Source organism: Ailuropoda melanoleuca, chromosome 3 (assembly GCF_002007445.2).
Source record: "Ailuropoda melanoleuca isolate Jingjing chromosome 3, ASM200744v2, whole genome shotgun sequence".
Classification (NCBI taxonomy): Eukaryota; Metazoa; Chordata; class Mammalia; order Carnivora; family Ursidae; genus Ailuropoda; species Ailuropoda melanoleuca.
In genome coordinates, this window is record NC_048220.1 from 25300943 (window position 1) to 25323086 (window position 22144).

Sequence of the window (22144 nt, forward strand, 5' to 3'; positions counted from 1 at the left end):
CTTGATCAACCTGTGCTGGCCCCGACTACACCCGCATGCCATGCCCCCCAAGGCTGATCCCTTCCCAAAGGGTTTCACAGTGTTTCCTATGCCGTTCTGCATCTCCTCATGACATGTGATCTCCGTCCTAGGCTCTGTACACTCAGTGTTCAGATTGGGTACTGGTAGACCGTAATGGCTTGCATGATGCACGGTTGCTACTGAAGTTAACACAAGCATTCCAGAGACAATGTCTGAGTCCAAGGTATCTTGATGCTTTTGATCTAACCCCCTCTGAACTCTAGCCTGTGTGCTTCAACCATGTCAGGGAGATTTTCCTAAAACCCAGAATGGGTCACATCACTTGGTTGATTATAGTTCTCTGTTACTCATTCCTATATTCATTCAGAAAATATATATTAAGTTTCTGCTCTTCAGAAATGAATGAGACAGAGTTCCTACCCTGTGGAAAATCACTGTGTAGCAAAAGCAGATAGACTTTTAAGTAGATAAATGTCACAAAGGGCTAGGTGTTTTAATGAAAGTGATTACAGGATTTAGCAGAGCCCAAAGGAAGGAGATGTCACTTTTTCCCAGGAAAGAAGAGGGTGTCGAGGAAGGCTTCAAAGAAAAAGTGATCCTGAGCAAGGTTTTGAAATGAGAGAGTCAAGACATTCCTAGAAGAGGAAGCAACATTGAGCGAAGACATGAAGCAGTGTAGATGTGCTTATCCCATTTTACTTGTAAGAAAGATGAGGCTCAGGGGCGCCTGGGTGGCACAGCGGTTAAGCGTCCGCCTTCGGCTCAGGGCGTGATCCCAGTGTTATGGGATCGAGTCCCACATCAGGCTCCTCCGCTGGAAGCCTGCTTCTTCCTCTCCCACTCCCCCTGCTTGTTTTCCCTCTCTCACTGGCTGTCTCTATCTCTGTCGAATAAATAAATAAAATCTTTAAAAAAAAAAAAAAGAAAGAAAGATGAGGCTCAGACAGGTAAAAGCTTGCCCATGACCATACCGCCTATATTGCTGGAAAGAGCTTTTATGAGGTTTTCTTGTAGGAGCTGGGAGTACGGCAGGAAACACGGAGTGCAGGGATCTCTCCACTCTTCAACACTGCAACTGATCTTTTCAAATTAACAACTCAATCAAACATACCTACTATGCACAAGATGTGGGGGAATACACAAATGAGTTATATAATGCCCTCAAGATGTATTTGTAATCTAGGAAAGGAGACGATGCCCAGGCATAAATAGTTAAGTCATCCTTTCAACTTTGTAATGCTGGCTTGAAAAAGAAAAAGATGATTGTTTTATTTTGTTTTGTTTTGTTTTATTTTCCTGATGACAAAGTGCAAACATTACAACAAAACCAGTCTTTTATTGACCTGGTACTTAGCACTTGACGAAGGTTTTGACTTACATGTTCTTTTGAATGATATAAAATGAGCTCTGACCCAAAGGCAGTTGGGTATTGTTCTATTTGTACTCACACTTAGGCCATATTACATGAGTTGTCATTCTGAGAAAGGTCAGTCTTTGCAGTGAAGCTATTGGGCCTCCATGTAGATTCCTTGTCCTGTTTCCTGAAGGGGGACCCCCGAAACCATAAATGAGAATCAATATTCTACTTTTATGCCAAGAAGCTTTTCACATAGATGCCTGAACATCTGTCTCTGGCTGTCAGAGGAAAAAGCTGTCATTAGATCCAGATAGATAATGTCAACATCCCCCACATGACACTTGTGGGTTAAGCGAAGGTGAATCAAGTCATCTCAACTCAAGTCCTTACATTCCCTAGGCCCTCCTGAGTTGGCCTAGTGGTATCCAGGATCGATGGTGTCCTGGACCATGGGACCAGGAACTTGAGCATCACTTCTCTTGGATGGGAGAGAGGGCAAGAGCCCGGGAACAGTTCTTGCTCACTGATGTCTACCCAGAGGTCTGGTCCCCAGCCCGCTCCCAAAGTAACCAACAAGACCTCTGGAAGCCTTTTTTTTTTTTAAGATTTTATTTATTTATTTGACAGAGAGAGAGAGAGAGAGACAGCCAACGAGAGAGGGAACACAAGCAGGGGGAGTGGGAGAGGAAGAAGCAGGCTCCCAGCTGAGGAGCCTGACGTGGGGCTTGATCCCAGAATGCCAGGATCACGCCCTGAGCCGAAGGCAGATGCCTAACGACTGAGCCACCCAGGCACCCCAAGACCTCTGGAAGCTGTATTTGGCCCTACAAGGAAAAATTTTAGGCCCAGATTCCAAAAATACCTGCATATAAAGTTTTGGGGATCAAGAGTAGGTTCTATGAGATTATTTCAGTGCCAAGGGATCCAGGGACACCACCTACCAATAATACATCACTCTTATATAAATCTCCATGAGAAATAATGTATTGGACAAGGATATACAACTGACCTTAGTGTTAGCTTGGCCTTTGACTCTAAACTACAATACAGAGAAAGCTGTAAACCGGACTGGGCGACAGGTAGCCCTCTTGTCTTCCACGTTAGTAGAGCCCACTCTCCAACCCTGGGCCACTGGCAGACATCACTAGTCCATTGCAGTACTCTACTGTTGATCTCAGATCTAGCCACCGGCGTTGAGTATAGAATGTGAAGAAGCAACTCCTAATTCATAAGATAAGTATAAGGATTAATCCTGTTTGCCATTTTTGGCCCAGAGGAGGAGTGAACCTTGCTTTGTACTACCCTTGTCTTGCTGCTTTCACTGGATTTTACTGCTGTTCTAAGTTGGACTGTGTACCCATGGGTTTCATGCTACGAAGGAAGATGCCCTATTTTTGGATTTGGGTTGCTGAAGCTCTGCCATGAATCCCCTCTCCTTCTTTCCTCTTCTCTGAACTCCTAACAACCAAGGGATGAGCGAGCATTGCATTCTCTTGGTCTTCCGTTTGTGTGTTTTCCTCCCTCTGGTTTGAGTTATGCCCTTCTGCTTGGGTTTTCTTTTGTTTATCCTCTCCCTGACCAACTCATATTTGTTAATGGTTTTCATAAAAATCAAATCTCGGAAAGGTTACGCAGAGAGTAATTTAAACCTCCTCTCTCACTGTTAATAACCCACAGAGGCTTATGGGCCGGATGTGCTCCTTCCTCCGACTCTGGTGTCTCTTAATTTATAACCGAAAATGCTGCCAGCCACTGTTGCAGGAATACTTTATGTCCCACTATCTCATGATGTCTCTGAAGCTCTTGTTAAATAATACTCCTCTCCGTGAAGCCGCAAACCGCTTTGCCTCCTTTAGAAAAGTCCCTTTTTCTGCTTGACCATATCTCTCTTTGGAATCCCAGGTTGGGCGTGCATCTCCATTTATCGCCCTTGAAGGAAGTCGGGGGAAGATGCCAGGGACTGGGCTCTCAGAAACTGACTCAATTTCTGCTTCCTTTATTTTTTTAAATAATAATTTTTTATTATGTTATGTTAGTCACCATACAGTACATCCTTAGTTTTTGATGTGTTCCATGATTCATTATTTGCATATAACACCCAGGGCTCCATGCAATATGTACCCTCCTTAATACCCAACACCAGCCTAGCCTAATCCTCCACCGCCCTCCCCTCTGAAGCCCTCAGTTTGTTTCCCAGAGTCCATAGTCTCTCATGGTTCATTCCCCCTTCTGTTTACCCCCCCTCATTCTTCCCTTCCTTCTCCTATTGATCTCCCTGCTATTTCTTATGTTCCATAAATGAGTGAAACCATATAATTGTCTTTCTCTGCTTGACTTATTTCACTTAGCATAATCTCCTCCAGTCCCATTCATGTTGCTGCAAATATTGGGTAATTGTTCTTTCTGATGGCTGAGTAATATTCTGCTTCCTTTAGAGGATGGACTTCAAATCAGTGTTTGCCTTTGACTCCGTTGATTGCACTCTGAGGGGGGTGTTAATCTGATGGGTCAGATTTCAGGGACTTGCTTTCCAGCAGGTGACAAGCCTCAAGGGTATAAAGAAGCCCTAGTGGACAGGCAGTTTCTCTCTTTGATTCCATCCACCCTGCAGCTGATAGGTATCTTTCTTAAATAAGAAGAAGATTCAAGACTTGGGCACTAGGGGAGTAGACGGTGGGGATTTGGCAGACTGTTCTGTGCCGTCTTTTGTCTAAAATTACTTAGGCTCCACTAAGTCACTGCACATGTTCTGGGACAACAGGTGTCCTGAATGTCCCTTAGCAGGACTCTTAAATTAACTCTTCACAGCCTTGATTTCTCCAGCCTTGCCTTCTTCTGATCCATCCTGTACCATGAGGCCATAGGGATTTTAAGAAATGTGCATGTGCTCCTATCTCTGCTTTTGGAAGGAAACACATCCAGAGCTATGGGAGAGAGGGCTCAGTTAAAGAAGCGGTCTTGCTTAGCGGAAAGTGACCCCTGTGTACCCATCAGCCATGACTCTGGAGAATTCACATTCCGATAGAGTCATATGCACTTCAGATTCCCCAGCAGGGAGGTAGTGGGTGGGGGGGGGAGTGTGATGGTGAGAAAAAAATGAAAAAAGAACTAGAACACAGTTTTTTAAAGTAAAAATTTGAAGGTTTGGCAAAATCGGTCAACCCTTGTAAGATGACACATTCTGAATTGTTCAGTCAGTGCATATGTGATCGCCTCCCGAGCGGAGAATTCTAGGTCCACTTGTGGACAGGATCATGGGGCTTTGTGCCCCAGCAGGGAAGACTGGTTTGGTCTCCTCTGTGGGTGAGTTCAAGAGCACGACGTGGAGGGTACAGGCTGTCCCACGTCCCCTTCCAGGAGTCTGGGCGTGATGAAGCAGCAGCTCTGAGGTAGCCGCGTGGGAAAGAGCCTCCATCCCTCAGCAGTTCCGTTGGAGGCAGTCACAGCCGCTGCCGGCACTGAGGCCGGAGGAGCCCAGCGCCAGGGGATGGAGGGCAGGTGCAGGGGAGGCGGGGTGGGACCCAATGTCGGGCGTGGGAGTGTGAAATGAGGCCAGGCTGGTCAGGGAGGGTGGAGGGGTCTGGAGTCTGAGGCTAGGTCAGCTCCACAAGAGACATCTAATCTGAGCAGTGTGAGAAAATTGGAATTTGGGGTCAGATTCAAGGGCAAACAGAGCTTGTTGGGAAGTCAGGGCCAGTTTTCAGGACGGTAGGAGAACTATCACTTCTGCCGGATAGAAGGCTAGAGGCCAAAGCCATCTTCAGTCTCCTGAGAATTTCTGCCTCCTCTGGTCTTAAAGTCACAGACATCCAAACCTAGAGTCTGCCGTAGGTTGAGGTGTCGGCCCCATTCAACACAGTGCGGGCAACCCGGGAGGGTCCTACATCTTGGCGGATGGAATACCGCGTTCATTACCGGTGCTGCAGGGTCACACTGAGCACCACAGCCCTTCTTTAGGTCAAGGGGATATGCATTAGCAAGGGCCCTTAATTTCACAAACATTTTAAATTTTCCATCATGAATTTGGAAGGAGATGTTCATCCTGAGGCGTCATCAAACTAAATTTGAAAACCACAAGCATGACCAGTGTCCAGGTAGCTTTGCAGATAAAAGGAAGGTGTCATGCACTGCCCCTTCCCTTCCTTCTGCCTGTACACGTATCTCCTGAACACCTCTCTGCTCCAGCATGACCTTCCGCCATGGAGCAGACACTCTGAGACAGGCTTCCCAAACACTCCGGCAAGTTCCCTCCAGTCTCCCACTCTCCAAAGACAGGTAGGGCTGGCTGACTTTTTTTATGTACTCATTTTGAAGTTGAGGGGGAAGAAAATGCCATAAAATGGGATTTTCAAAGGTCAAAATAGCCAGCAAAAAGGCAAGATACCTTTGTCTTCATGACAAAGGAATGCCAGATAAGCATAGTGTTTATGTAATGATATTTTTTTCTCTCTCCATGCTGTCCCTTTGCTCCTAGAGAAGAGCTTCCATACAATTCTCCCATTTTAAGTGATTCAACAGGAAAGAGAGGTGGGCAGTTGAGCATCTCACCGAGGCAATCTGACCCATCCTCTTAATTTTAATGGCCTCAGTTTGTAATGCCTGTACTTGACCTTGAACACCAGTGAAGGAATTCTCTCATCAGTGCGTGCTTGCAGCCTAAACTGGGAATCATCAGACATCTAAAGTAAATCCTCCATCTCTGAAGCTGGAACTAGCTTGAGTATTTGTTAAGGAATAACCCTCCCTTCATGTTGCACAAGCATTCCCCCTCCCTGAAATATCAGTTCCAAGCCCTGGGCCATTGTCAGCTACAAGGAGCACCATGGGGGTGAGGCACAGGTGGCACCCAGCCGCGCTTTCCTCCACGATGTCCTTGCAGGGCCCTCCTCTATCCAGGATAGCTGGTGTACCAGGAAGAGCATAGTCTTTGGCAACAGAATCACCCAGAATCGAATCCTCCTACTGGCATATGGGCTTCAGACACAAGACCCTGATCACTGAACCCAGTGCTTTGTTGGAAAGATGAAATGAGGTGACAAAGAGAACGCCCCATTGTAAAACTGAATCCGGAGACCATAAATGTGCATAAGAGTAGCTTTGAGGATAAAATTAACCAGATGGGGTTCCGTGCAAACTCTTTTCTTCCTCCATTTCTCCACAAGCTTCCTTAGCACCTCTCTGGGCAAAAGCAGAGCTAAATCGTAGAAGTGCAGCAATCCATAAGAAAAACATGCCCTTTACCCCACAGAGCTTAGACTTGGAGCCAGCGTCTTAAAGTACAGTGTGCCCTGCACAGGGCAGGCCCTCAAAAATGGGTGGTTATTGTCAACTTAATTATTCAATGCCCTGAAGACCTATTGTGTTCCTTTAGCTTTGTGTAAATTCACTCTTTTCAATACATTTCACCTAACCCTTGTTTGGACGTCTACAGCCAAGGAGAGAGGAAGAACCACTGTGCTTTCCTCTATGATTAGAACAACATGCCCAGTAAAAGTTCAGTAAATTGTTCATCACTTAACTACTCTTGACAAAACTCAGCTTCCAGGTGGGAATTTCTCCGACCAGCATCTAGGAGCAAGAGAAGCGTATTGAAAATAGCCTCTTAAACTTGGAGCTCTGGGTAAAGAGAGAAAAGAGAAAAAGAAGAAAGGTCCTTGCCCTTTTCTACTGACGGCTGGGTCAGGCAGGGGAGAGTCCAACAGGATGATGCGGGCAAACTCCCAGGGTCACTGCCAGCAGCGAAGGAACACAGGAACATAGATGCAAAGAGAAATGTCGCTCTGCCAGCTCTCACACCTTCTGTTTCCCTTCCCCATTGGTCTGCTGTGAGAAACAACCAGACCAGGGTATGCAAGGGAAAGAAGCAAATGAGCCCACAAAATGTATTGGTTACTTGGTGTGGCAGAATGGAGGTGATTTTAACAGCAGGTAGAAATAAGCTCCTACAGTAAATGAATTCCATTGTAGTGACAAAGCGTTGTGAAGTCAGGCTGCCAATGGCCAGCCCTCAGTTCCTGGCAGCCGTGCTGAAACCCAACTTGATGTAATTAAAATAGGGAAGCCTCCTTCCTGGGAGAATGTGCCAGGAAAACCAAATAAAATAGCAAGTTCTCAAAATGGATTTTCTTTTCCTTCCTAGTTCAAGACAACACTGATCAAATGAGCAGGATCCGTTAATTGTGTTTCTAAAATATGAAAGCTGGTGTCTCTGAGTGAGATGAGGCCCCAGGCCCTTCCTGTTGAATGGAAGCTCTTCTCTCTTTCAGGTCACAGGACCCCAACCAAGCCCCTCCTCACCATAAAACAAGGGCAGCCAACCCACGCCAGATTCATAGCTGTGTTCTATCAGAAATGTGGTTGTTAAGGAATATCTGGAAACCTAGGAAAAACCTCACATGGTTTCTAGCTTAGCTTTATCTTTGTTGTTTATAAACCTCACCCCTGTGGACATGCACATCACACAACCTAATTCAGTTGTGTCATAAATGATAGACGACTGTCTGAGTGGCCCAGGGCTGGGGGAGAGGCCTCACCTCAGGGGCGGTAGGCCTCCAACACCTGGTCCTTGCTGGCCTCCCTAGCCTCACCCTGCTCGTTTTGAGTTGATCTTGCTCAGCTTTTCCCTAGCCCCATCCTCTATTCCAACTCTTCTCTCCACTAGAATGCCTTTTCCTTCTTCTCCTTCTCCTTGGTGCAGGGGAACAGTCTGCACACTTCCCTCAGACCTAGCCGCGCTGATGGTCCTCCCCTTCCGGGCAGCTGGCTTGCCTGGGCTCCCTCCTCAGCGCCTCCCCCTACCCAGTGCCTGGTGTGGCTCTCCTTCTGCAGGCAGCTGCCTTAGTTTGAGGGTTTGTTTTTAGTTTGTTTACCTGCCCACCACTACTCTCGAACTCTCAGCTGCCCCAGGGCAGGGCTGTTACCGCTTGTTTGAGTCTCCCACACCTAGAGGTTGTTTGCGCTGTTGTGAGGCCGCAACTGCTGGCGGGAGAAGGGGAGGGAAAGAGAGCACTGCAGAGATGGAGGGAGCCCCTGGACTGCATGGAGCAGTTACCTGAGAAGACTCGGGGTGCGAAGGATAGATGCCATCTTGTTTGTCATACGTGCCACTGCTGAGAGGCCAGTACGGACGAGTACGGAGAGGAAGTGGTAAAGCAGCACGGGCGGGGGAGATTCTGACTTGTTCACAGGGATGCTGGCGTGAATGAAGGAGGGGCTTCTGAGATCAGGGAGGTGGGTGGTTCCAGAGGGCCTTCCTTAGGCCGACGCTCTGGAGAAACTCAGCCCCCCGTGCACAGAAGCCACGCATAAAAAGGTGCAGCTTCGTGTCTTAGGGCTCCATAGAGAAACAGAACCAGTAGGATGCATGTACAAATGGAAAGGGGTTTATTAGAAGGAATTGGCTCACATGACTGTGGAGGCTGCCAAGACCCAAGACCTGGCAGTGTGAGCTGGCAGGCTGGAGACCCAGGAGACCCCGTGCTGTAGTTCCAGCCCGAAGATGAACAGGTTTGAGACTGACAGAGAGGTGATATTTCAGTTTGAGTCTGAAGGCAGCAAAAAGTGGATGTCCCCGTTCAAAGGCAATCAGGCAGGAAGAATTCTCTCTTATTTAGGGAATAGTAGGTCTGCCTTGTGTTCCTCAGGCCTTCAACTGATCAGATGAGGCCCACTTGCATTAGGGAGGCCATTTGCCTTCATTCTACTGGTTTAAATGTTGCTTTCTTCCTAAAACACCCACAGAACCACTCAGAATAATGCTTGACCCAATATCTGGGCACCTCATGGCCTAGTCAACTTGACATATAAAATTAACCATTACAGTTTATAATTGCAAAAAAAATCAGAATAGCTTAAGTATCTTTCAAAAGGGGGATGGATCAATAAATTGTGGTATAGTCATACACTGGGATACATGCATGAACCCGGGCTAAGTCTATCAACCTGGGTATACCCAGGTATAGAAAGAATCATGTCCAGTGCAAAAAGAAAGTTGCAAAAGATAAAACTGTATTTGTGAATTTTTAAAGGACAAAACAAGGCCATGTGTGGATATGTATCAGTGTAGACTTAAAAACATGGGTAAAAGAATAAACATCCATTTCAGATTTTCCTTTAAAAAAGAGAAATCAGAAGTAAACATGACAGGAGCCTAACTTGAAAGTTAAAAACTGAATGGTGGGTACTTTTCTGGGTGTGCAAAATAATTTCGTGCGACATTTCTGAAAGAGCAGAACTGGAAGCAGTGGCTTGCGCCGGTTGGAAGACTCGCACACATGCCCAGGTTACTAGTTGGTCTCTGCAAGGCAGATACTCTTGGGAATGCACACCTGCTGTCAGGTTTGGGTGAATATCTTCCGCCTACTTGGACATGTGAAAAACTAACCGTATCTTTCTTTAGGCGGCGAGAGGATTTGGGGCCCCTCAGGGAGCATTCTGTCTCAGGGGAGCCCGATGGTCGGGGTGGGAGAGAGTCACTCTTCAGGAGACCCTCTCTGTAAGGAAGCTGTACTCTAGCACTAATGGGAACAGGATAGATAAGACCTTCTGATATATTGAAAGGGCGAGAAGGGTCATCCTCCAGGATGAGACCAGACAGACCAGGTTCCAATCTGGCTTTTCCATGTGCCAGTCTCATGATCTGGGGCAAGTTTGTAATCCTGGGCTATCGTTTCCTCATCTGTGCTGTAGAACTTTGTGAAAATGAAGTCACACAGCCCAGCAGAGCTGCCTGGCCCCACTGAGGCAGCAGACCTTTTTCAGCATCCTTCCCACTTTGGAAGGGGAAACTCCAGCAGAGCATCTCAATACTCAATTACACGGCCATAGGATTTTTACTTCACTAATGATTATTGTCGAAGGACCCGGGGAAGAGGGAGGGGATGTTCCAAGGCTCTGTGGTCAACACTGAGGTAGAGTCAGGAGAACTACCACATGTTCTATCTGTGACCCTGGGAAGCTTGTGCCACATTTCCAGGCCTCAGTGTCTCCGTGGCTAGAAGGAAGCATGCTTTAAGTTTTTAGAACCATAAGATAATATGATTTTAAGAACAGAGCAATATAAAAGAGTGAGAAGCAATGATCACTATAAGAAAACTTTTATATTATTCAGTATATACAGTCAGGGAGTGGGTGTGTGACCTAAACCTTCCTTACATTGTCCCTGTGAAGTAAGAATATGGGGAGCAAAGTTAGTATGGTGCTGACTTTTGTTCAAAAACAAGGCACAAAGTGAACCCGGTTATTTTTGCTGTGTTCTGACAGACCTATCAGGACCTCCCCCGCAAAGTGTGGATGGCGAAGTGACAGAGGTGAAAGTGTACGCACTTCCCAGGTTCCCTTCGCTAGCAGCAGGAACACTTTGTCTAGTACATTTAGTAAGCAGTTTGTACTGTGACTTGAATTCTGAAATGTAAAGGTTGTTAAGGGGAGGACGTACCTGACAACAGGTTCTCGGGATTGATTCCGGTCACCATGATGGAGCTTTACGTTATTGGAAATTGTCATTCCCTTCCCCACTTGGGGATAATTAATGGCCTTGGGAGCTACATGAAGGCAATGTCATGTGCCTGTTTTTGAAACGCTGTTTATTAAGGCTGGAAAGCCAGCTGGTATAAGTCAAGAGAATATTCACAGGTTGATGAAAAAGCCTATCTGGCTGAAATAGAGTTAACCAGAAAATTCAGTTCAGAAAATACTCTGTCTCCATGTATTTCTGCAGACTCGACATTTTGTTATCTTTTGCATTAAAATGAACGATGAATCGATGAATCATTCACTGCTTGATGGAATGCTGCCTGGCAGAACAGTGTGGGCTGGAAACAAAGCAATTTGGCTTTGTTTACGTCCTACCATGAACTAGTCTGTTGTTTTGGGGAAACTACTTAACCTCTCTGAAGCTCTGAATGCTGGACTCCGAAATTAGAGACTGTCTGAAACCCTGCAGTTCTGGGTGCTTTCCACGTGCTGAACCACCTGCCAGATACGGCTGGTGAAGCTGAAGAGAGCAGCCTTGAGTTACCTTGAAGAAGCTGAACCAGATCATCTCACTCCCCAGCCCAGAACGGTCAGCGTTTCCCAGTGCTCACTGAACAAAGTTCCGGAAAGAACACTGAAGGCTTCCTATCTGTGAGGATACAGGAAAAGATGGAATGGAACTCTCTCTGCCCCCAGGATCTGCATATAAGAAAGTCACTTTGCCCTTGCACATTCTAACATAGCAATTGCTGCTGAGTCAGCAGCTCAGCTGAGGGAAATGAGGTTTTCGACAGACACGACCTCAGGTTCCCTTCTAGGACCTCTAACGTGGGTGTCAGTGAGGAATAAATGGACTTTGGGATTCTGGATTCTAGGAGCTGTCGCAGGGACTCGGTGACTACTGACCAAGGCCATTTCTCTCTCCTTCTAGGAACGCAGCCACATTGTATCCCAGTCTCCCTTGCAGGTCAGTGTGTGACTCTGTCACTGAATTCTGTCCAGTGGAATATGGGTGGAAGACACCCTTTCCAGCCAGACCCATGGAAACCTCTCGTTCAGATGTCTCTCTAGCAGCCACCAACTGAATACCAGTGTCCAGGGCAATTTGGAAGAAGTCTCACATTGAAGATGGCAGAGAATCTCTAGCCTAAGTGTCTGAATGAATGTCTCCATCACAGACCGGACTCTGCAACAGTAAGAAATAAACGTATGCATTCGGCTGCAGAAAATTGGGCATTTGTTCTAGCAGCTACCTAGAAAATATCTGCCTTTGTACAAAAAAAAAAAAAGAAAAGGTATTTGCATTATCAATTACTCCATGATATATTGTCAGTTATATGACAGCTTTTAAAGGTTCACTTAATTATATCAATAAACCATCCACTGTGCTTCTAATGCCAGTATCTGCGGTCTTAATGAGTGAATGAATACCGAATAAATCATTGGATAAGTCAGCAGTGGATAAATAAATTAATCATCGGATGAAGAAGTAAATAAAAACAGCCCTGTCAGGTGTGGATAAAAGGGCAAAAATGTCTCCTTCCCTTTGCCTTCCTCTTTGTGTTTGGAACAGCTTAGAGCAGCCCCTGGCTTCCTTGGCAGAAGTGAGACTTAAATTGTCATGCAGTCCCAGGACTCTGTTAGGCAGTTAACAAGAGGCTCTGGGAGAAATTGACCACAGCCACTGACTGCCCAGCTCTTAGGGAGGGAGGAGGGAAATGGAAGGAGATGTGGAGGTGCTGTTCAGTCAGAAGCCAGGGCGACGACACTTCCTGGAACTGTGGGGGAAAGCGAGGCTGTTTCTACCCCATTCTTCAAAAGAGGTCATGTGTGTACAGTCAACTTTCAAACAATTAAAAGCATGACTGTAATGTAGAATGAATGTGTATCACAAATTATTAAATAATGAGGGAATCAGTATGATAATAAAGGTATTTCAAAGAGCATTTTGAAGAACAGGGATGATCTCATCTATGAGAAAAGGCATTCTGAAATAAATTTGCTAAGCTAGACATAAAACTGGAATATCCTACAGAGCAGGGAAGCCTAACGTGTAGGGTGATCTTTTTTGCATTAGAGAAATCTGCAATGGTACATGTAACTTCACTGGGTCCAATGCCCTTAATAGCAGAGCCAAATACAGGTCTGTCTCCCTGGATAATTAGGTAATCCTCAAGCCTGGGAAACAATTCTCCAGTGTAACATTGAAGAGACATGATGCCCTCTCTGCCTTTTTTCAGGTTTTAAAAGGTTTTTCCTAACCAACCCCCTGTTTTGGTCAGAAATATTATCCACCAAAAAGGCTGGTCTCATTATGTTTTAGGTTGATTGTTTACAAAGGTGAAGTAAGAGGTATTGCTTAACCATATAATCCTCCTTGAGCCAGAGATACGGAAGCCATACTAACACCAGAAAATTAACTTCCGTCTGGAAATTTTACTAAAGAATCTGAGATTCGGCTTTTTAAAAGCCTTGTTTATTTTTGTCTTCTAAGGCTAGAAACCAAGGTCCAAGAAACGCCACCAGATCTTACATGCGGTACTAATAGATTTTGGTGAATTTCTCTTCAAAATCACATGAATTCTGAGATTGCCGGCATGCCAGGAAGTGACTCCCATCCCTCTGGTGAGGCTGGGAGCCTGAGAGCCATTGGACACGTCTCAGGCTGAGTTTCCTGGGAGGGCTTTGTAAACATTGATACCTTTGTAAAGGGGAGCTTGTCATACTTGAATAAGTGAGGTTAATTTTCAACATGATACTCCAGATATGGCCTCAGGTGCACAGCTAATTTGTCAGATTATATCTTGGTAAAAAGGAGACCAAATCCTCAGTGAACCTATGCAAATAAATATATTTCTGTGCAAAGAAACTCAATAAACGTATCAGTTTCTGAGTTCAGAGGTGTTGGTGAGAATCTGATATCATTAAAAGTGTCATGTTGCAGTTTGCTAAAGCATAGTGTACTCAAGTGAGATAGATTAAAAAGGAAGAAAAAAGATTTCCTCTTATACCTATCAGATAGAATATTTAAAGAATAACAGTATTCCAAAGTATATAACTATAATTTAAGTCTATTTTTCTCTCATCAGTTAGTTCAGTCCTGTGAAACTGAATTTATTCCCCTGGATCTTGGGTCCGCAGCTCCTTTCATAAAGTTGTCTACCTCTGAACTAAAAAGAATTCTGGAAGTTCTGACCAGTTCCCTGATACAGTCTGACAGTTATCTAGATAATTTCGGCTTTATACTTTGGAGCTTTTACCCATAAGCCTAGTCTTCGTATATGAATAGTTATTGGTATCCAGTAGAGTTCTTTCCTCAAGACTGTGAGTTTTTCTTTGTTGAAGATCCGGATTCTAGCCTGCAGGCCATCAGGAGAATGTCAGGGAAGGGTGAAAACCACCTATAGATGAGACNGTATATGAATAGTTATTGGTATCCAGTAGAGTTCTTTCCTCAAGACTGTGAGTTTTTCTTTGTTGAAGATCCAGATTCTAGCCTGCAGGCCATCAGGAGAATGTCAGGGAAGGGTGAAAACCACCTATAGATGAGACTGTGTCTGTGGTTCATTTTGTGCTGCGAATAATATCAAAATAGAGGCGGGTTAAATTCTCTGTTGGGGTATAACACATAACTGTTTCCCTGAGAGCTCAGTTAATGTTCCCTCTTGGGCAAGAACATATCATGGACAATGAGAGCCCTAGCAAATCTCTGGCACCTCCCATTCGCTTCTATAACATGGACACTTGGTGAAACATTCATCACATTTGACCTATACAACAAAACTGTACTTTGATTTGACAGATAATTGTTGTTGTTTGGCTTTTATAGCTGTGTTGAACTAATTAGAAGCCGGCAAAACAGTCCTTATTATTTCTAGCATTCTTTTTTACTTAAGACTGAAGAATAAATTTTTGTGAGTTCCCATGGGAACTTTGGGACCTCACAAAGGTGTTTTGATGTGGAAAAAAAAAATCCATCTTTTCCCTAAGTTATGGCCCCAATTTGGGGATATTGCAACATCAAGAGTTATGAGAGCAGGTTTGGCTGCTTGATTAAGATAGAAACAATAGCTTGGTTACCTGTTCATCAAAGTGGCAATGGAATATTTTAAGTAAATATAGAAGAAGGGAGACACAGTTTCACAAAACCTTAGCTCCTTAAGAATCCAGGGAATGGTGAAGTAAGCACACAGCACAGAAAATTATGCTGGTGGGAATTAGAAGCCTTGCTATCCAGACAGAGAACACAGAAGGTAGTGAATAACCTTGTACTCTCCCTTGTAAAAGCAGGCTACGTGCTCTAAGATCAATTTATCATTTTAACAGAGAGAAGTCAAATTCTAGTTTTAAATTAATATCGGATCTGGCAGGAAGGGTTCTGCAGCTCCTCCTACCCCTTTTGTTAAACTTCTGAATAAGCCCATCAGCTTGGAGCAAACTTTTCCAAATTTTAACACCCTCCTTTGATTATTTCAGACTCATTATTTGCAGGTATTCTAAGTCAAGGTGAATATCATCTAATTCATATAAACCTTCTACCACTTCCTGTGTTCAAGTTTTGTCTTTCATTATTCTTGTTCACATTCAGGAACACCCAGATGCTTTTAAGTCCAACCTACCCCTTCCTTCCATTAAGAGACACATCCTGTTGCCTTGCAAGTAGTAGGTCTTTGTCATGACTCCTATGGTATAGTCTTAATCGTTTATGTTGGTTACAACTCTTAACTAAAGCAACTAAATGTTATCTTAGAGAAATGAGAGCTGGGTAGGTAATTGAGAGCTACCTATCATACACAGGCACTTCCACAGACCAGAAAGCTCACAAAAACATGTAATTTGATCCCCTATCTACCCACATCCCTCTTAAATCTTCTCAAAGTGGCAAAAGGAACACACCCTGCTTTGTCGAAGATTAGTTGACCATAGGGTTGAGGGTCCATATCTGGGCTCTCTGTTCTGTTCCATTGATCTATGTGTCGTTTTTATGCCAGTACCATGCTGTCTTGCTGATCACAGCTTTGTACTATAGCTTGAAGTCAGGCAACGGATGCCCCCAGCTTTGTTTTTCTTTTTCAACATTTCCTTGACGATTCAGGGTCTTTCTGGTTCCACACGAATTTTAGGATTGTTTGTTCCAGCACTTTGAAAAATGTCATATGGTTTCACTTATATGTGGAACATAAGGAATAGCATGGGGGACATTAGGAGGAGGAAGGGAAAAATGAAGGAGGGGAAATCAGAGGGGGGGATGAACCATAAGAGACTATGGACTCTGGGAAACAAACTGAGTATTTCAGAGTGGGGAGAGGGGTAGGGGGATGGATTAGCCTGGTGATGGGTAGTAAGGAGGGCACGTATTGAAAGGAACACTGGGTGTTATACGCAAACAATGAATCATGGAACACTACATCAAAAACCAACTACTGTATGGTGACTAACATAACATAACAAAAAAATTTCTTTTTAATTTAAAAAAAGGAAAACATCCATTAACAAGACCCCAAAATATAACTACTCTATACCATGAAAATAACAAACAAATTAAATATATTTATGTATTAAGACTCTACTAAGTAACCAAGATTTCTGTATTCTATTTTATTTAGAAATTACCCAGGGTTCCAAAAATTATTCATTAATTTACTGGATTTAATATTAGTCTATGATTTTAAAGTTAACTAAGGGTGTTAGAAATTATGTTCACACTGATATACTATAATCATAGTTGCTATTGATATAAAAGGTTTTTTAGAATTACCATTAAATGTAGTTAGAATTTTTACATTTTCACAACTCTCAATATAATGTAGGAGTAATATTAGCTTAACTAATCAGTAAATTAGTATAAAAAGTTTGGAAATTCAGATTAACTAGTTTTTCATGAAAATCATACTGAAACGTTGCTTTCAGAGATTCTTATATTATACCTCATTACTGATAAAACCAGAGAAAGTATGTATAACTACTTTTAAGCCAAAATGATTACATCAATATGATTTGCTTAAGGATTCACCTTGATTACTTGAATTTTGATTCTTAGAAAAATGCCTCTTAGCTAGTACTTTCTGTAAGAAAGGATTTTTGTAAGCCAGCCATTTACAGTATTAGAAGTTCAGTTTATTTTGGGGGTGATTCTGGGAATATACATAATTTATATAAGTGCTTAAAATCTCTAAAAAGCAATTAATTTCATTTATGAGCCATTGTAATCTAATTAATACCCTTCAGGGAAAGGAACATATTTCACAGTCAAAGAAAAGTAAAGCCTTTTCTTAATTACACGCAAACCTTCAGAGAGCTTGTAGCTTCATTTCTAGAAATGCTATCACCGGTCATGAATAGACAGAAATACAAAAATTCACTGGTCCTACCTCAAAGGGCTGTTCTTAATTCCAGGAAGGACAAAATATTTTCTTAAATTGATTTGAGGTCGCAAATGTCCAAACAAACAGAAGAGACTAACACACTGGTTTCTCATCCAACAGAGAATAGATGCCAACATTGCAATAAAAATCACCAAATGATCAGCCCATAAAACTGGGCCCTGGTCATTGTAGTCACCGATGGCAAATAACATACTGACCATGCATAGATCCGAACCAGAACTAAAATTGGTCAAGGACCAGAAATTTAAAGAAAAACATAGACTTTGATCAAAGAGAGAGAGTCAGGGAAGATAAAGTTTTATCATTTGCAATCCACCCCAGGAACAAAAATAGCATGTTCAGCTGACCGGCCCCTGATGCCCACTTCCTGTGCATTGTAGTTGAGCAGGCACTGGCAGGTCAGTCCATTTGGCCATCTCAGTGAAGCCTCCAGAACAAGTATAATTACTACAATTATCCAGAAGTTCAAAACATACAAATATAGAATAACCATGTTAAAGATTTGCTGACTCATCAATAAGGGAACCAGTAACATTGGTGAAGATAGTTAAAATTGCCTTTTAAGGAACAGGAGTCACATAATTTACCAAAGGGGGGAAAAAGGCATCCTGAAATAATGGTACCCCAAAGATGTCAGCACTCTGATCCTCAGACCCTGTATTCATGTGATTGTACCTGGCATAAGAGATTTTGAAGATGTGATTTAGGTTAAGGATCTTGAGATGGGGAGATAAGTCCAGATTATCTGGACAGGCACAATTTAATTATAAGTCTTTAAAAGCAGAAGTGGAAGGCAGAAATGTAGGTCAGAATGATGTGATGTGAGGAGGACCTGCTGTTGCTGACTTTGAAGATGGAGGGAGAGGGCCATGTGCCAAGAAACAGAGGCCTCTGCAAGCTGCAAATGGCCCTCGATTTACAGTTAGGAAGAGCACAGGGACCTCTGCTCTCCACCTGGAAGGGACTGAATTCTTCCAACAGCTGGAATGAGCAGGAAAAGCATTTTCTTCTTGAGCCTCCAGAAGGGAAGGAAATTTACATCTAAAACTTGATTTTTGGCTGGTGAGACCTGCTTTGAACTTTTTTTTTTGAAGCTTTTTTTTTTAATAATAATTTTTTATTATATTATGTTAGTCACCATACCGTACATCCCTAGATTTTGATGTAAATTTCCGTGATTCATTACTTGCGCATAACACGCAGTGCTCCGTTCAATATGTGCCCTCCTTAACCGGCCTAGCCCAATCCCCCACCCCCCCTCTGCCTCTGAAGCCCTCAGTTTGTTTCCCAGAGTCCATAGTCTCTCGTGGTTCATCCCCCCTTCTGTTTACCCCCCCTTCATTCTTCCCTTTCTTCTCCTACCAATCTTCCTACATCTTATGTTCCATAAATGAGTGAAACCATATGATAATTGTCTTTCTCTGCCTGACTTACTTCACTTAGCATAATCTCCTCCAGTCCCATCCATGTTGCTGCAAATGTTGTGAAGTTGTTCTTTTTGATAGCTGAGTAATATTCCATTGTATATATGGACCACATCTTCTTAATCCAGTCATCTGTTGAAGGGCATCTTGGCTCCTGCCACTATTTAGCTGTTGTGGACAATACTGCTATGAACATTGGCTTTCAAATCTGTAAAATTATAAATTTGTGTTGTCCTAAGCCACTGACTTGGTAGTAATTTGCTATGGTAACAATAGAGGATGAACACACTGAGACAGATAAAATTTGTTAACATGCTGTAGACCCGTAAAACTGTAACCTTTGAGTTTTCTTTTCTACCTGATGGATACCTACATGTGCATTTAGCTTCACGAGAATGATTTCACAACTACTGGTAAATAGCAAAGTCAAAGACAGGTGCAGTGCTGTAGACGCTTAAATGATCTTTATGTGAATCTGCTACACAGTGCCCAGTTGACATTGGAAGAACATTCTATTCACCTTTTGCCTTCCTTCTAAGTCTAAATTTTTTAACAGGTCAGATAAGTATCATTTCATTTTTTTCTTTTTTTTTAAATAATTTTTTATTATGTTATGTTAGTCACCATACAGTACCTCCTTAGTTTTTGATATAGTGTTCCATGATTCATTAGTTGCGTATAACACCCAGTACACCATGCAATACGTGCCCTCCTTAATACCCATCACCGGCCTAGCCCAGTCCCCCACCCCCTCCCCTCTGAAGTCCTCAGATTGTTTCCCAGAGTCCATAGTCTCTCGTTTCATTTTTTAGACGGTAAGCTCCCCAACCTCCTCTCTGAATGTTTCCTGCTGTGAAATCTAGGATTCAGCCACAACATTGAATTCCTTCTATTTTTAAATATAAACAAGCCATGCTCTCTCTCACCATGAGACTTTTGCATTTCCTTTTCCCTGGCCTGGAGTCCACCTGCCCATCCAGTTGGCCTGACAAGCAGCCCTACGTTAGATCTAGGCTTAGACATCACCTCCTTTAGGAAATAATGTCTGGTCGCCTCACCTTCCCACAAGTGATTTCCTCTGTTCTCACAACCTCTGTGCTTAATGCCACAGCACTTAACACATTGCATCCGCCTTGTACAGACCTCCCCTTGCTGGTCTAATGCAGCAGACTGTCATAGTTTCAGCATCAACTCTAGAGTCAGACTGTCTGGGTTCAGATCCTGGCTCTGCAACTGACTAGCTGGTCTTTTTTTTTTTTTTTTTGTAATATTTATTTGTCAGAGAGAGAGCCTGCACAGGCAGGGGGAGTGGCAGGCAGAGGGAGAAGCAGGCTCCCTGTAGATCAAGGAGCCTGACATGGGACTTGATTTCAGGACCCTGAGATCATGACCCTGAGCTGAAGGCAGACGTTTAACCGACTGAGCCACCCAGGCGCCCCTGGCTGTGTTAATTTAAACAAGCTAACTGATCTTTCTGTGACTGTTTTCTCATCAGTAAAAAGGAGATAAAATTAATGCATCTACTACATACGGCTGTGGTAAAGGTCAAATATCAAGGGCGTAGGACAGAGTGTGGGATATGGCAAGCACGTGGGAAGCTGTTATTGTTTTGTAAGCTCCTTGAAATCAGAACCACCATCTTCACCTCTGTCCTCTGTTTCCAATGCAGAATGCCTGACCTAGAGTAAGTGCTCAGTATCTTTTGGTGACTTGAATAGAGCTGTGAGCCAGTGAGGACCATCCCTTTCATGGGTGCGGAATTGGAGATAAAAGAGCAGTGTCTTGATAGTGAGATAAGCTACCCAGAGAAGCTTACCTCCAAAGCCAGTAGAGGCCTTCCCCTGAAGCATCTGGAAGTCAAAGAACCAAGCAACCCTTCTTCTCCCAGGAAGGGGTTGTTGACTTAAGCCTACTGGGACATATGCCTCATTATATCACAGGTACAAGCAACCAATTCCAAAAGGAGTATAGATTCTCAGCAATGGCAGGCCCTTCTATCCCTGCTTTCCCAGCACACACACATACACACTTCTCCTTCCATCTCACCCTCATGCTTTCTAGATCAGGAAATTCTCCAGCAGCCTCGAGACCCATTACCTTGAACTTAGGGATCAGCCTTTGAATTTCTCAGGTTTGCCAGAGATCCAGGGTGTCCCTGGGGGAATATAAATGTACTGGCTCTGGCTGAGGAACGTAGTGCCACTCTTTCCTTTGTTTGGTTACTGGGGTTGCTCACTGAGCCATCACACACTTTTTGATGCAGACTGAGAACTATCCACCTTCAGCCCTTCCACCCAGTGGGCTCTGGAAGCACCAGCCCAGCCAGGAACAGCATAGAGCCACCCACACATGTAGCGCCTGCAACGGCTTAATCAAACTCGCACTCCTGCAGGCCTCTGCGTTCAGCCCCCACAGAGTGAAAAGAGGACATAAATTATGAGAAAGGCACAGTCACTTCACAGAAATTACCCAAAGCCAGCATGAATTTGTACATGGGCAGAAACTGAGATTTAGTATGAATTTTTAAAGGCCTGGTCTTATTACATGCTGAACTGGCATGGGCTGCATCCAAATGAGCAATGGGGAAGCCTCACTGGGGATGGTCTGCACCCTCCTAGCTGCCATTTGTTACTGAATGAGGTTTTAGAATCATTACCTTTGCAATTCTCATTTAATGCTTTTATTCCCCTGACACAAGGAGTTTGAAAACACTATATAAACACAAGCATTAAAAATTGAAATAAGACTAAGTGGCACCCCCTTGAATTATTATTATTACTTTGTCTTTGAGAAAAAAAAATGAGCCAGAAAAGTTACACAGAATGTCATAGGTCATGTAGCATTATAACTACAGAGACCAGACGCCTGCGTTCCCAATTTCTAGAAACACTGCCTCATCCCGTCCTCATTCTGTGAGTTGGGTGCCATAATTACCCCATTATACAGCTGAGGAAGCACTCTCTTGAGTGGGATGAGACTGAATGCAGTTTCTAATAGAGCAGGTATGTGATGAAAATTACAGTTGAATTTTGCACACCTGGGTGACTAAGAAAATTTGTGAATAAGGGCATTCAGGAAGCTTAACAGTATTGGTGAAGGTGTTCCACATGCCATGCCCAGACTGACTTTCTTCCTCTCATCCCCCTAAGGAGAGTAGCTTGTTGACATTTGAAGGGTCATTGTCCCAAAAGGCAGCTTGCCCAGGCCCATGACACGGCCAGAAATCACAAGACCAAGCTGAAAAGACACAAAGAACTTTCCTCTCTGGCCCCAGGTGTCTCTGGCTTGAATAAGAGATAACATTTTAGTGACACTACAGTGCAATTTCAAAAAATAGGCTGGCATCATCCCTTTGAGACTACTACCTTGGGTCCATCTTAGGAACGGACGGGAAATAGAATCTTGTCAAGCCTCACCCCCTCCTACTCCCATCTTCTGCAGCTCTCGCAGGGGGGTGGCTAGGTGGGTAACTGATGGTGCAG